Consider the following 14,739-nt stretch of genomic DNA (forward strand, 5'->3'; position numbering starts at 1 on the left):
GGGCAGGGGTGTAGGATGTTAATGGTTGATGGGTTGGATGTCATAACACGATATGGCTTCATAGGACTAGCTGGCTTATGTCTTCTTATAATCATCTTAATGTTATTATGTATGGTGACCAAATGGTAAGACATGCTTCATGGGGGCAGGGGGTGTAGGATGTTAATGGTTGATGGGTGGGATGTCATAACACGATATGGCTTCATAGGACTAGCTGGCTTATGTCTTCTTATAATCATCTTAATGTTATTATGTATGGTGACCAAATGGTAAGACATGCTTCATGGGGACAGGGGTGTAGGATGTTAATGGTTGATGGGTTGGATGTCATAACACGATATGGCTTCACAGGACTAGCTGGCTTATGTCTTCTTATAATCATCTTAATGTTATTATGTATGGTGACCAAATGGTAAGACATGCTTCATAGGGACAGAGGGTGTAGGATGTTAATGGTTGATGGGTTGGATGTCATAACACGATATGGCTTCATAGGACTAGCTGGCTTATGCCTCCTTATAATCATCTTAATGTTATTATGTGTGGTGACCAAATGGTAAGACATGCTTCATAGGGGCAGGGGTGTAGGATGTTAATGGTTGATGGGTTGGATGTCATAACACGATATGGCTTCATAGGACTAGCTGGCTTATGTCTCCTTATAATCATCTTAATGTTATTATGTATGGTGACCAAATGGTAAGACATGCTTCATAGGGGCAGGGGTGTAGGATGTTAATGGTTGATGGGTTGGATGTCATAACACGATATGGCTTCATAGGACTAGCTGGCTTATGTCTTCTTATAATCATCTTAATGTTATTATGTATGGTGACCAAATGGTAAGACATGCTTCATAGGGGCAGGGGTGTAGGATGTTAATGGTTGATGGGTTGGATGTCATAACACGATATGGTTTCATAGGACTAGCTGGCTTATGTCTCCTTATAATTATTATGTGTGGTGATCAAATGGTAAGACATGCTTCATAGGGGCAGGGGGTGTAGGATGTCAATGGTTGATGGGTTGGATGGCATAACACGATATGGTTTCATAGGACTAGCTGGCTTATGTCTTCTTATAATCATCTTAATGTTATTATGTATGGTGACCAAATGGTAAGACATGCTTCATAGGGACAGGGGGTGTAGGATGTTAATGGGTTGGATGTCATAACACGATATGGCTTCATAGGACTAGCTGGCTTATGTCTTCTTATAATCATCTTAATGTAATTATGTATGGTGACCAAATGGTAAGACATGCTTCATAGGGACAGGGGTGTAGGATGTTAATGGTTGATGGGTTGGATGTCATAACACGATATGGCTTCATAGGACTAGCTGGCTTATGTCTTCTTATAATCATCTTAATGTTATTATGTGTGGTGACCAAATGGTAAGACATGCTTCATAGGGACAGGGGGTGTAGGATGTTATTGGTTGATGGTTTGGATGTCATAACACGATATGGCTTCATAGGACTAGCTGGCTTATGTCTTCTTATAATCATCTTAATGTTATTATGTATGGTGACCAAATGGTAAGATATGCTTCATAGGGACAGGGGGTGTAGGATGTTAATGGTTGATGGGTTGGATGTCATAACACGATATGGCTTCATAGGACTAGCTGGCTTATGTCTTCTTATAATCATCTTAATGTTATTATGTGTGGTGACCAAATGGTAAGACATGCTTCATGGGGGCAGGGGGTGTAGGATGTTAATGGTTGATGGGTTGGATGTCATTACACGATATGGCTTCATAGGACTAGCTAGCTTATGTCTTCTTATAATCATCTTAATGTTATTATGTGTGGTGACCAAATGGTAAGACATGCTTCATTGGGGCAGGGGGTGTAGGATGTTAATGGGTTGGATGTCATAACACGATATGGCTTCATAGGACTAGCTGGCTTATGTCTCCTTATAATCATCTTAATGTAATTATGTGTGGTGACCAAATGGTAAGACATGCTTCATGGGGACAGGGGTGTAGGATGTTAATGGTTGATGGGTTGGATGTCATTACACGATATGGTTTCATAGGACTAGCTGGCTTATGTCTTCTTATAATCATCTTAATGTAATTATGTGTGATGACCAAATGGTAAGACATGCTTCATAGGGGCAGGGGGTGTAGGATGTTAATGGTTGATGGGTTGGATGTCATAACACGATATGGCTTCATAGGACTAGCTGGCTTATGTCTTCTTATAATCATCTTAATGTTATTATGTATGGTGACCAAATGGTAAGACATGCTTCATAGGGGCAGGGGTGTAGGATGTTAATGGTTGATGGGTTGGATGTCATAACACGATATGGCTTCATAGGACTAGCTGGCTTATGTCTCCTTATAATCATCTTAATGTTATTATGTGTGGTGACCAAATGGTAAGACATGCTTCATAGGGGCAGGGGTGTAGGATGTTATTGGTTGATGGTTTGGATGTCATAACACGATATGGCTTCATAGGACTAGCTGGCTTATGTCTCCTTATAATCATCTTAATGTTATTATGTGTGATGACCAAATGGTAAGACATGCTTCATAGGGACAGGGGGTGTAGGATGTTAATGGTTGATGGGTTTGATGTCATAACACGATATGGCTTCATAGGACTAGCTGGCTTATGTCTTCTTATAATCATCTTAATGTTATTATGTGTGGTGACCAAATGGTAAGACATGCTTCATGGGGACAGGGGGTGTAGGATGTCAATGGTTGATGGGTTGGATGTCATAACACGATATGGCTTCATAGGACTAGCTGACTTATGTCTTCTTATAATCATCTTAATGTTATTATGTATGGTGACCAAATGGTAAGACATGCTTCATAGGGACAGGGGGTGTAGGATGTCAATGGTTGATGGGTTGGATGTCATAACACGATATGGCTTCATAGGACTACCTGGCTTATGTCTTCTTATAATCATCTTAATGTTATTATGTGTGATGACCAAATGGTAAGACATGCTTCATGGGGCAGGGGTGTAGGATGTTAATGGTTGATGGGTTGGATGTCATAACACGATATGGCTTCATAGGACTAGCTAGCTTATGTCTTCTTATAATCATCTTAATGTTATTATGTATGGTGACCAAATGGTAAGACATGCTTCATGGGGGCAGGGGTGTAGGATGTTAATGGTTGATGGGTTGGATGTCATAACACGATATGGCTTCATAGGACTAGCTGGCTTATGTCTTCATATAATCATCTTAATGTTATTATGTGTGGTGACCAAATGGTAAGACATGCTTCATGGGGGCAGGGGTGTAGGATGTTAATGGTTGATGGGTTGGATGTCATAACACAATATGGCTTCATAGGACTAGCTGGCTTATGTCTTCTTATAATCATCTTAATGTTATTATGTATGGTGACCAAATGGTAAGACATGCTTCATAGGGGCAGGGGTGTAGGATGTTAATGGTTGATGGGTTGGATGTCATAACACGATATAGCTTCATAGGACTAGCTGGCTTATGTCTCCTTATAATCATCTTAATGTTATTATGTGTGGTGACCAAATGGTAAGACATGCTTCATAGGGGCAGGGGTGTAGGATGTTAATGGTTGATGGGTTGGATGTCATAACACAATATGGCTTCATAGGACTAGCTGGCTTATGTCTTCTTATAATCATCTTAATGTTATTATGTGTGGTGACCAAATGGTAAGACATGCTTCATGGGGACAGGGGGTGTAAGATGTTAATGGTTGATGGGTTGCATGTCATTACACGATATGTCTTCATAGGACTAGCTGGCTTATGTCTCCTTATAATCATCTTAATGTTATTATGTATGGTGACCAAATGGTAGGACATGCTTCATAGGGACAGGGGGTGTAAGATGTTAATGGTTGATGGGTTGGATGTCATAACACGATATGGCTTCATAGGACTAGCTGGCTTATGTCTCCTTATAATCATCTTAATGTTATTATGCATGGTGACCAAATGGTAAGACATGCTTCATGGGGGCAGGGGGTGTAGGATGTTAATGGTTGATGGGTTGGATGTCATAACACGATATGGCTTCATAGGACTAGCTGGCTTATGTCTTCTTATAATCATCTTAATGTTATTATGTATGGTGACCAAATGGTAAGACATGCTTCATGGGGGCAGGGGGTGTAGGATGTCAATGGTTGATGGGTTGGATGTCATAACACGATATGGCTTCATAGGACTAGCTGGCTTATGTCTTCTTATAATCATCTTAATGTTATTATGTGTGATGACCAAATGGTAAGACATGCTTCATAGGGACAGGGGGTGTAGGATGTTAATGGTTGATGGTTTGGATGTCATAACACGATATGGCTTCATAGGACTAGCTGGCTTATGTCTTCTTATAATCATTTTAATGTTATTATGTGTGGTGACCAAATGGTAAGACATGCTTCATGGGGGCAGGGGGTGTAGGATGTCAATGGTTGATGGGTTGGATGTCATAACACGATATGGCTTCATAGGACTAGCTGGCTTATGTCTTCTTATAATCATCTTAATGTTATTATGTGTGGTGACCAAATGGTAAGGCATGCTTCATAGGGGCAGGGGGTGTAGGATGTTAATGGTTGATGGGTTGGATGTCATAACACGATATGTCTTCATAGGACTAGCTGGCTTATGTCTCCTTATAATCATCTTAATGTTATTATGTGTGGTGACCAAATGGTAAGACATGCTTCATAGGGGCAGGGGTGTAGGATGTTAATGGTTGATGGGTTGGATGTCATAACACGATATGGCTTCATAGGACTAGCTGGCTTATGTCTTCTTATAATCATCTTAATGTTATTATGTATGGTGACCAAATGGTAAGACATGCTTCATGGGGGCAGGGGTGTAGGATGTTAATGGTTGATGGGTGGGATGTCATAACACGATATGGCTTCATAGGACTAGCTGGCTTATGTCTTCTTATAATCATCTTAATGTTATTATGTATGGTGACCAAATGGTAAGACATGCTTCATGGGGACAGGGGTGTAGGATGTTAATGGTTGATGGGTTGGATGTCATAACACGATATGGCTTCACAGGACTAGCTGGCTTATGTCTTCTTATAATCATCTTAATGTTATTATGTATGGTGACCAAATGGTAAGACATGCTTCATAGGGACAGAGGGTGTAGGATGTTAATGGTTGATGGGTTGGATGTCATAACACGATATGGCTTCATAGGACTAGCTGGCTTATGCCTCCTTATAATCATCTTAATGTTATTATGTGTGGTGACCAAATGGTAAGACATGCTTCATAGGGGCAGGGGTGTAGGATGTTAATGGTTGATGGGTTGGATGTCATAACACGATATGGCTTCATAGGACTAGCTGGCTTATGTCTCCTTATAATCATCTTAATGTTATTATGTATGGTGACCAAATGGTAAGACATGCTTCATAGGGGCAGGGGTGTAGGATGTTAATGGTTGATGGGTTGGATGTCATAACACGATATGGCTTCATAGGACTAGCTGGCTTATGTCTTCTTATAATCATCTTAATGTTATTATGTATGGTGACCAAATGGTAAGACATGCTTCATAGGGGCAGGGGGTGTAGGATGTTAATGGTTGATGGGTTGGATGTCATAACACGATATGGTTTCATAGGACTAGCTGGCTTATGTCTCCTTATAATTATTATGTGTGGTGATCAAATGGTAAGACATGCTTCATAGGGGCAGGGGGTGTAGGATGTCAATGGTTGATGGGTTGGATGGCATAACACGATATGGTTTCATAGGACTAGCTGGCTTATGTCTTCTTATAATCATCTTAATGTTATTATGTATGGTGACCAAATGGTAAGACATGCTTCATAGGGACAGGGGGTGTAGGATGTTAATGGGTTGGATGTCATAACACGATATGGCTTCATAGGACTAGCTGGCTTATGTCTTCTTATAATCATCTTAATGTAATTATGTATGGTGACCAAATGGTAAGACATGCTTCATAGGGACAGGGGGTGTAGGATGTTAATGGTTGATGGGTTGGATGTCATAACACGATATGGCTTCATAGGACTAGCTGGCTTATGTCTTCTTATAATCATCTTAATGTTATTATGTGTGGTGACCAAATGGTAAGACATGCTTCATAGGGACAGGGGGTGTAGGATGTTATTGGTTGATGGTTTGGATGTCATAACACGATATGGCTTCATAGGACTAGCTGGCTTATGTCTTCTTATAATCATCTTAATGTTATTATGTATGGTGACCAAATGGTAAGATATGCTTCATAGGGACAGGGGGTGTAGGATGTTAATGGTTGATGGGTTGGATGTCATAACACGATATGGCTTCATAGGACTAGCTGGCTTATGTCTTCTTATAATCATCTTAATGTTATTATGTGTGGTGACCAAATGGTAAGACATGCTTCATGGGGGCAGGGGTGTAGGATGTTAATGGTTGATGGGTTGGATGTCATTACACGATATGGCTTCATAGGACTAGCTAGCTTATGTCTTCTTATAATCATCTTAATGTTATTATGTGTGGTGACCAAATGGTAAGACATGCTTCATTGGGGCGGGGGTGTAGGATGTTAATGGGTTGGATGTCATAACACGATATGGCTTCATAGGACTAGCTGGCTTATGTCTCCTTATAATCATCTTAATGTAATTATGTGTGGTGACCAAATGGTAAGACATGCTTCATGGGGACAGGGGGTGTAGGATGTTAATGGTTGATGGGTTGGATGTCATTACACGATATGGTTTCATAGGACTAGCTGGCTTATGTCTTCTTATAATCATCTTAATGTAATTATGTGTGATGACCAAATGGTAAGACATGCTTCATAGGGGCAGGGGTGTAGGATGTTAATGGTTGATGGGTTGGATGTCATAACACGATATGGCTTCATAGGACTAGCTGGCTTATGTCTTCTTATAATCATCTTAATGTTATTATGTATGGTGACCAAATGGTAAGACATGCTTCATAGGGGCAGGGGTGTAGGATGTTAATGGTTGATGGGTTGGATGTCATAACACGATATGGCTTCATAGGACTAGCTGGCTTATGTCTCCTTATAATCATCTTAATGTTATTATGTGTGGTGACCAAATGGTAAGACATGCTTCATAGGGGCAGGGGGTGTAGGATGTTATTGGTTGATGGTTTGGATGTCATAACACGATATGGCTTCATAGGACTAGCTGGCTTATGTCTCCTTATAATCATCTTAATGTTATTATGTGTGATGACCAAATGGTAAGACATGCTTCATAGGGACAGGGGGTGTAGGATGTTAATGGTTGATGGGTTTGATGTCATAACACGATATGGCTTCATAGGACTAGCTGGCTTATGTCTCCTTATAATCATCTTAATGTAATTATGTGTGATGACCAAATGGTAAGACATGCTTCATGGGGGGGCAGGGGTGTAGGATGTTAATGGTTGATGGGTTGGATGTCATAACACGATATGGTTTCATAGGACTAGCTGGCTTATGTCTTCTTATAATCATCTTAATGTTATTATGTGTGGTGACCAAATGGTAAGACATGCTTCATTGGGGCAGGGGGTGTAGGATGTTAATGGTTGATGGGTTGGATGTCATAACACGATATGGCTTCATAGGACTAGCTGGCTTATGTCTCCTTATAATCATCTTAATGTTATTATGTGTGGTGACCAAATGGTAAGACATGCTTCATAGGGGCAGGGGGTGTAGGATGTTAATGGGTTGGATGTCATAACACGATATGGCTTCATAGGACTAGCTGGCTTATGTCTCCTTATAATCATCTTAATGTTATTATGTATGGTGACCAAATGGTAAGACATGCTTCATAGGGGCAGGGGTGTAGGATGTTAATGGTTGATGGGTTGGATGTCATAACACGATATGGCTTCATAGGACTAGCTTGCTTATGTCTTCTTATCATCATCATAATGTTACTATGTGTGGTGACCAAATGGTAAGACATGCTTCATAGGGACAGGGGGTGTAGGATGTTAATGGTTGATGGGTTGGATGTCATAACACGATATGGCTTCATAGGACTAGCTTGCTTATGTCTTCTTATCATCATCTTAATGTTATTATGTGTGGTGACCAAATGGTAAGACATGCTTCATAGGGGCAGGGGTGTAGGATGTTAATAGTTGATGGGTTGGATGTCATAACACGATATGGCTTCATAGGACTAGCTGGCTTATGTCTTCTTATAATCATCTTAATGTTATTATGTGTGGTGACCAAATGGTAAGACATGCTTCATAGGGACAGGGGGTGTAGGATGTTAATGGTTGATGGGTTGGATGTCATAACACGATATGGCTTCATAGGACTAGCTGGCTTATGTCTCCTTATAATCATCTTAATGTTATTATGTGTGGTGACCAAATGGTAAGACATGCTTCATGGGGGCAGGGGGTGTAGGATGTTAATGGTTGATGGGTTGGATGGCATAACACGATATGGCTTCATAGGACTAGCTGGCTTATGTCTCCTTATAATTATTATGTGTGGTGACCAAATGGTAAGACATGCTTCATAGGGGCAGGGGTGTAGGATGTTAATGGTTGATGGGTTGGATGTCATTACACGATATGGCTTCATAGGACTAGCTGGCTTATGTCTTCTTATAATCATCTTAATGTTATTATGTGTGGTGACCAAATGGTAAGACATGCTTCATAGGGGCAGGGGGTGTAGGATGTTAATGGTTGATGGGTTGGATGGCATAACACGATATGGCTTCATAGGACTAGCTGGCTTATGTCTTCTTATAATCATCTTAATGTTATTATGTATGGTGACCAAATGGTAAGACATGCTTCATAGGGGCAGGGGTGTAGGATGTTAATGGTTGATGGGTTGGATGTCATAACACGATATGGCTTCATAGGACTAGCTGGCTTATGTCTCCTTATAATCATCTTAATGTTATTATGTATGGTGACCAAATGGTAAGACATGCTTCATAGGGGCAGGGGTGTAGGATGTTAATGGTTGATGGGTTGGATGTCATAACACGATATGGCTTCATAGGACTAGCTGGCTTATGTCTTCTTATAATCATCTTAATGTTATTATGTATGGTGACCAAATGGTAAGACATGCTTCATGGGGGCAGGGGTGTAGGATGTTAATGGTTGATGGGTTGGATGTCATAACACGATATGGCTTCATAGGACTAGCTGGCTTATGTCTTCTTATAATCATCTTAATGTTATTATGTGTGGTGACCAAATGGTAAGACATGCTTCATGGGGACAGGGGTGTAGGATGTTAATGGTTGATGGGTTGGATGTCATAACACGATATGGCTTCACAGGACTAGCTGGCTTATGTCTTCTTATAATCATCTTAATGTTATTTTGTGTGGTGACCAAATGGTAAGACATGCTTCATAGGGGCAGGGGTGTAGGATGTTAATAGTTGATGGGTTGGATGTCATAACACGATATGGCTTCATAGGACTAGCTGGCTTATGTCTTCTTATAATCATCTTAATGTTATTATGTATGGTGACCAAATGGTAAGACATGCTTCATGGGGGCAGGGGGTGTAGGATGTTAATGGTTGATGGGTTGGATGGCATAACACGATATGGCTTCATAGGACTAGCTGGCTTATGTCTTCTTATAATCATCTTAATGTTATTATGTGTGGTGACCAAATGGTAAGACATGCTTCATAGGGGCAGGGGTGTAGGATGTTAATAGTTGATGGGTTGGATGTCATAACACGATATGGCTTCATAGGACTAGCTGACTTATGTCTTCTTATAATCATCTTAATGTTATTATGTGTGGTGACCAAATGGTAAGACATGCTTCATTGGGGCAGGGGGTGTAGGATGTTAATGGTTGATGGGTTGGATGTCATAACACGATATGGCTTCATAGGACTAGCTGGCTTATGTCTTCTTATAATCATCTTAATGTTATTATGTATGGTGACCAAATGGTAAGACATGCTTCATGGGGGCAGGGGGTGTAGGATGTTAATGGTTGATGGGTTGGATGGCATAACACGATATGGCTTCATAGGACTAGCTGGCTTATGTCTTCTTATAATCATCTTAATGTTATTATGTATGGTGACCAAATGGTAAGACATGCTTCATGGGGACAGGGGTGTAGGATGTTAATGGTTGATGGGTTGGATGTCATAACACGATATGGCTTCATAGGACTAGCTGGCTTATGTCTTCTTATAATCATCTTAATGTAATTATGTATGGTGACCAAATGGTAAGACATGCTTCATAGGGGCAGGGGGCGTAGGATGTTAATGGTTGATGGGTTGGATGGCATAACACGATATGGCTTCATAGGACTAGCTGGCTTATGTCTTCTTATAATCATCTTAATGTAATTATGTATGGTGACCAAATGGTAAGACATGCTTCATAGGGGCAGGGGGTGTAGGATGTTAATAGTTGATGGGTTGGATGTCATAACACGATATGGCTTCATAGGACTAGCTGGCTTATGTCTTCTTATAATCATCTTAATGTTATTATGTATGGTGACCAAATGGTAAGACATGCTTCATGGGGGCAGGGGTGTAGGATGTTAATGGTTGATGGGTTGGATGTCATAACACGATATGGCTTCATAGGACTAGCTGGCTTATGTCTTCTTATAATCATCTTAATGTTATTATGTATGGTGACCAAATGGTAAGACATGCTTCATGGGGGCAGGGGTGTAGGATGTTAATGGTTGATGGGTTGGATGGCATAACACGATATGGCTTCATAGGACTAGCTGGCTTATGTCTTCTTATAATCATCTTAATGTTATTATGTATGGTGACCAAATGGTAAGACATGCTTCATAGGGGCAGGGGGTGTAGGATGTTAATGGTTGATGGGTTGGATGTCATAACACGATATGGCTTCATAGGACTAGCTGGCTTATGTCTTCTTATAATCATTTTAATGTTATTATGTGTGGTGACCAAATGGTAAGACATGCTTCATGGGGGCAGGGGTGTAGGATGTCAATGGTTGATGGGTTGGATGTCATAACACGATATGGCTTCATAGGACTAGCTGGCTTATGTCTTCTTATAATCATCTTAATGTTATTATGTGTGGTGACCAAATGGTAAGGCATGCTTCATAGGGGCAGGGGGTGTAGGATGTTAATGGTTGATGGGTTGGATGTCATAACACGATATGTCTTCATAGGACTAGCTGGCTTATGTCTCCTTATAATCATCTTAATGTTATTATGTGTGGTGACCAAATGGTAAGACATGCTTCATAGGGGCAGGGGGTGTAGGATGTTAATGGTTGATGGGTTGGATGTCATAACACGATATGGCTTCATAGGACTAGCTGGCTTATGTCTTCTTATAATCATCTTAATGTTATTATGTATGGTGACCAAATGGTAAGACATGCTTCATGGGGGCAGGGGGTGTAGGATGTTAATGGTTGATGGGTGGGATGTCATAACACGATATGGCTTCATAGGACTAGCTGGCTTATGTCTTCTTATAATCATCTTAATGTTATTATGTATGGTGACCAAATGGTAAGACATGCTTCATGGGGACAGGGGTGTAGGATGTTAATGGTTGATGGGTTGGATGTCATAACACGATATGGCTTCACAGGACTAGCTGGCTTATGTCTTCTTATAATCATCTTAATGTTATTATGTATGGTGACCAAATGGTAAGACATGCTTCATAGGGACAGAGGGTGTAGGATGTTAATGGTTGATGGGTTGGATGTCATAACACGATATGGCTTCATAGGACTAGCTGGCTTATGCCTCCTTATAATCATCTTAATGTTATTATGTGTGGTGACCAAATGGTAAGACATGCTTCATAGGGGCAGGGGGTGTAGGATGTTAATGGTTGATGGGTTGGATGTCATAACACGATATGGCTTCATAGGACTAGCTGGCTTATGTCTCCTTATAATCATCTTAATGTTATTATGTATGGTGACCAAATGGTAAGACATGCTTCATAGGGGCAGGGGTGTAGGATGTTAATGGTTGATGGGTTGGATGTCATAACACGATATGGCTTCATAGGACTAGCTGGCTTATGTCTTCTTATAATCATCTTAATGTTATTATGTATGGTGACCAAATGGTAAGACATGCTTCATAGGGGCAGGGGTGTAGGATGTTAATGGTTGATGGGTTGGATGTCATAACACGATATGGTTTCATAGGACTAGCTGGCTTATGTCTCCTTATAATTATTATGTGTGGTGATCAAATGGTAAGACATGCTTCATAGGGGCAGGGGGTGTAGGATGTCAATGGTTGATGGGTTGGATGGCATAACACGATATGGTTTCATAGGACTAGCTGGCTTATGTCTTCTTATAATCATCTTAATGTTATTATGTATGGTGACCAAATGGTAAGACATGCTTCATAGGGACAGGGGGTGTAGGATGTTAATGGGTTGGATGTCATAACACGATATGGCTTCATAGGACTAGCTGGCTTATGTCTTCTTATAATCATCTTAATGTAATTATGTATGGTGACCAAATGGTAAGACATGCTTCATAGGGACAGGGGGTGTAGGATGTTAATGGTTGATGGGTTGGATGTCATAACACGATATGGCTTCATAGGACTAGCTGGCTTATGTCTTCTTATAATCATCTTAATGTTATTATGTGTGGTGACCAAATGGTAAGACATGCTTCATAGGGACAGGGGGTGTAGGATGTTATTGGTTGATGGTTTGGATGTCATAACACGATATGGCTTCATAGGACTAGCTGGCTTATGTCTTCTTATAATCATCTTAATGTTATTATGTATGGTGACCAAATGGTAAGATATGCTTCATAGGGACAGGGGGTGTAGGATGTTAATGGTTGATGGGTTGGATGTCATAACACGATATGGCTTCATAGGACTAGCTGGCTTATGTCTTCTTATAATCATCTTAATGTTATTATGTGTGGTGACCAAATGGTAAGACATGCTTCATGGGGGCAGGGGGTGTAGGATGTTAATGGTTGATGGGTTGGATGTCATTACACGATATGGCTTCATAGGACTAGCTAGCTTATGTCTTCTTATAATCATCTTAATGTTATTATGTGTGGTGACCAAATGGTAAGACATGCTTCATTGGGGACAGGGGTGTAGGATGTTAATGGGTTGGATGTCATAACACGATATGGCTTCATAGGACTAGCTGGCTTATGTCTCCTTATAATCATCTTAATGTAATTATGTGTGGTGACCAAATGGTAAGACATGCTTCATGGCGACAGGGGGTGTAGGATGTTAATGGTTGATGGGTTGGATGTCATTACACGATATGGTTTCATAGGACTAGCTGGCTTATGTCTTCTTATAATCATCTTAATGTAATTATGTGTGATGACCAAATGGTAAGACATGCTTCATAGGGGCAGGGGGTGTAGGATGTTAATGGTTGATGGGTTGGATGTCATAACACGATATGGCTTCATAGGACTAGCTGGCTTATGTCTTCTTATAATCATCTTAATGTTATTATGTATGGTGACCAAATGGTAAGAGACATGCTTCATAGGGGCAGGGGTGTAGGATGTTAATGGTTGATGGGTTGGATGTCATAACACGATATGGCTTCATAGGACTAGCTGGCTTATGTCTCCTTATAATCATCTTAATGTTATTATGTGTGGTGACCAAATGGTAAGACATGCTTCATAGGGGCAGGGGTGTAGGATGTTATTGGTTGATGGTTTGGATGTCATAACACGATATGGCTTCATAGGACTAGCTGGCTTATGTCTCCTTATAATCATCTTAATGTTATTATGTGTGATGACCAAATGGTAAGACATGCTTCATAGGGACAGGGGGTGTAGGATGTTAATGGTTGATGGGTTTGATGTCATAACACGATATGGCTTCATAGGACTAGCTGGCTTATGTCTCCTTATAATCATCTTAATGTAATTATGTGTGATGACCAAATGGTAAGACATGCTTCATGGGGGCAGGGGGTGTAGGATGTTAATGGTTGATGGGTTGGATGTCATAACACGATATGGTTTCATAGGACTAGCTGGCTTATGTCTTCTTATAATCATCTTAATGTTATTATGTGTGGTGACCAAATGGTAAGACATGCTTCATTGGGGCAGGGGGTGTAGGATGTTAATGGTTGATGGGTTGGATGTCATAACACGATATGGCTTCATAGGACTAGCTGGCTTATGTCTCCTTATAATCATCTTAATGTTATTATGTGTGGTGACCAAATGGTAAGACATGCTTCATAGGGGCAGGGGGTGTAGGATGTTAATGGGTTGGATGTCATAACACGATATGGCTTCATAGGACATAGGACTAGCTGGCTTATGTCTCCTTATAATCATCTTAATGTTATTATGTATGGTGACCAAATGGTAAGACATGCTTCATAGGGGCAGGGGGTGTAGGATGTTAATGGTTGATGGGTTGGATGTCATAACACGATATGGCTTCATAGGACTAGCTTGCTTATGTCTTCTTATCATCATCATAATGTTACTATGTGTGGTGACCAAATGGTAAGACATGCTTCATAGGGACAGGGGGTGTAGGATGTTAATGGTTGATGGGTTGGATGTCATAACACGATATGGCTTCATAGGACTAGCTTGCTTATGTCTTCTTATCATCATCTTAATGTTATTATGTGTGGTGACCAAATGGTAAGACATGCTTCATAGGGGCAGGGGTGTAGGATGTTAATAGTTGATGGGTTGGAT

This window comes from Amphiura filiformis, chromosome 19 (genome assembly GCF_039555335.1).
Source record: "Amphiura filiformis chromosome 19, Afil_fr2py, whole genome shotgun sequence".
Classification (NCBI taxonomy): Eukaryota; Metazoa; Echinodermata; class Ophiuroidea; order Amphilepidida; family Amphiuridae; genus Amphiura; species Amphiura filiformis.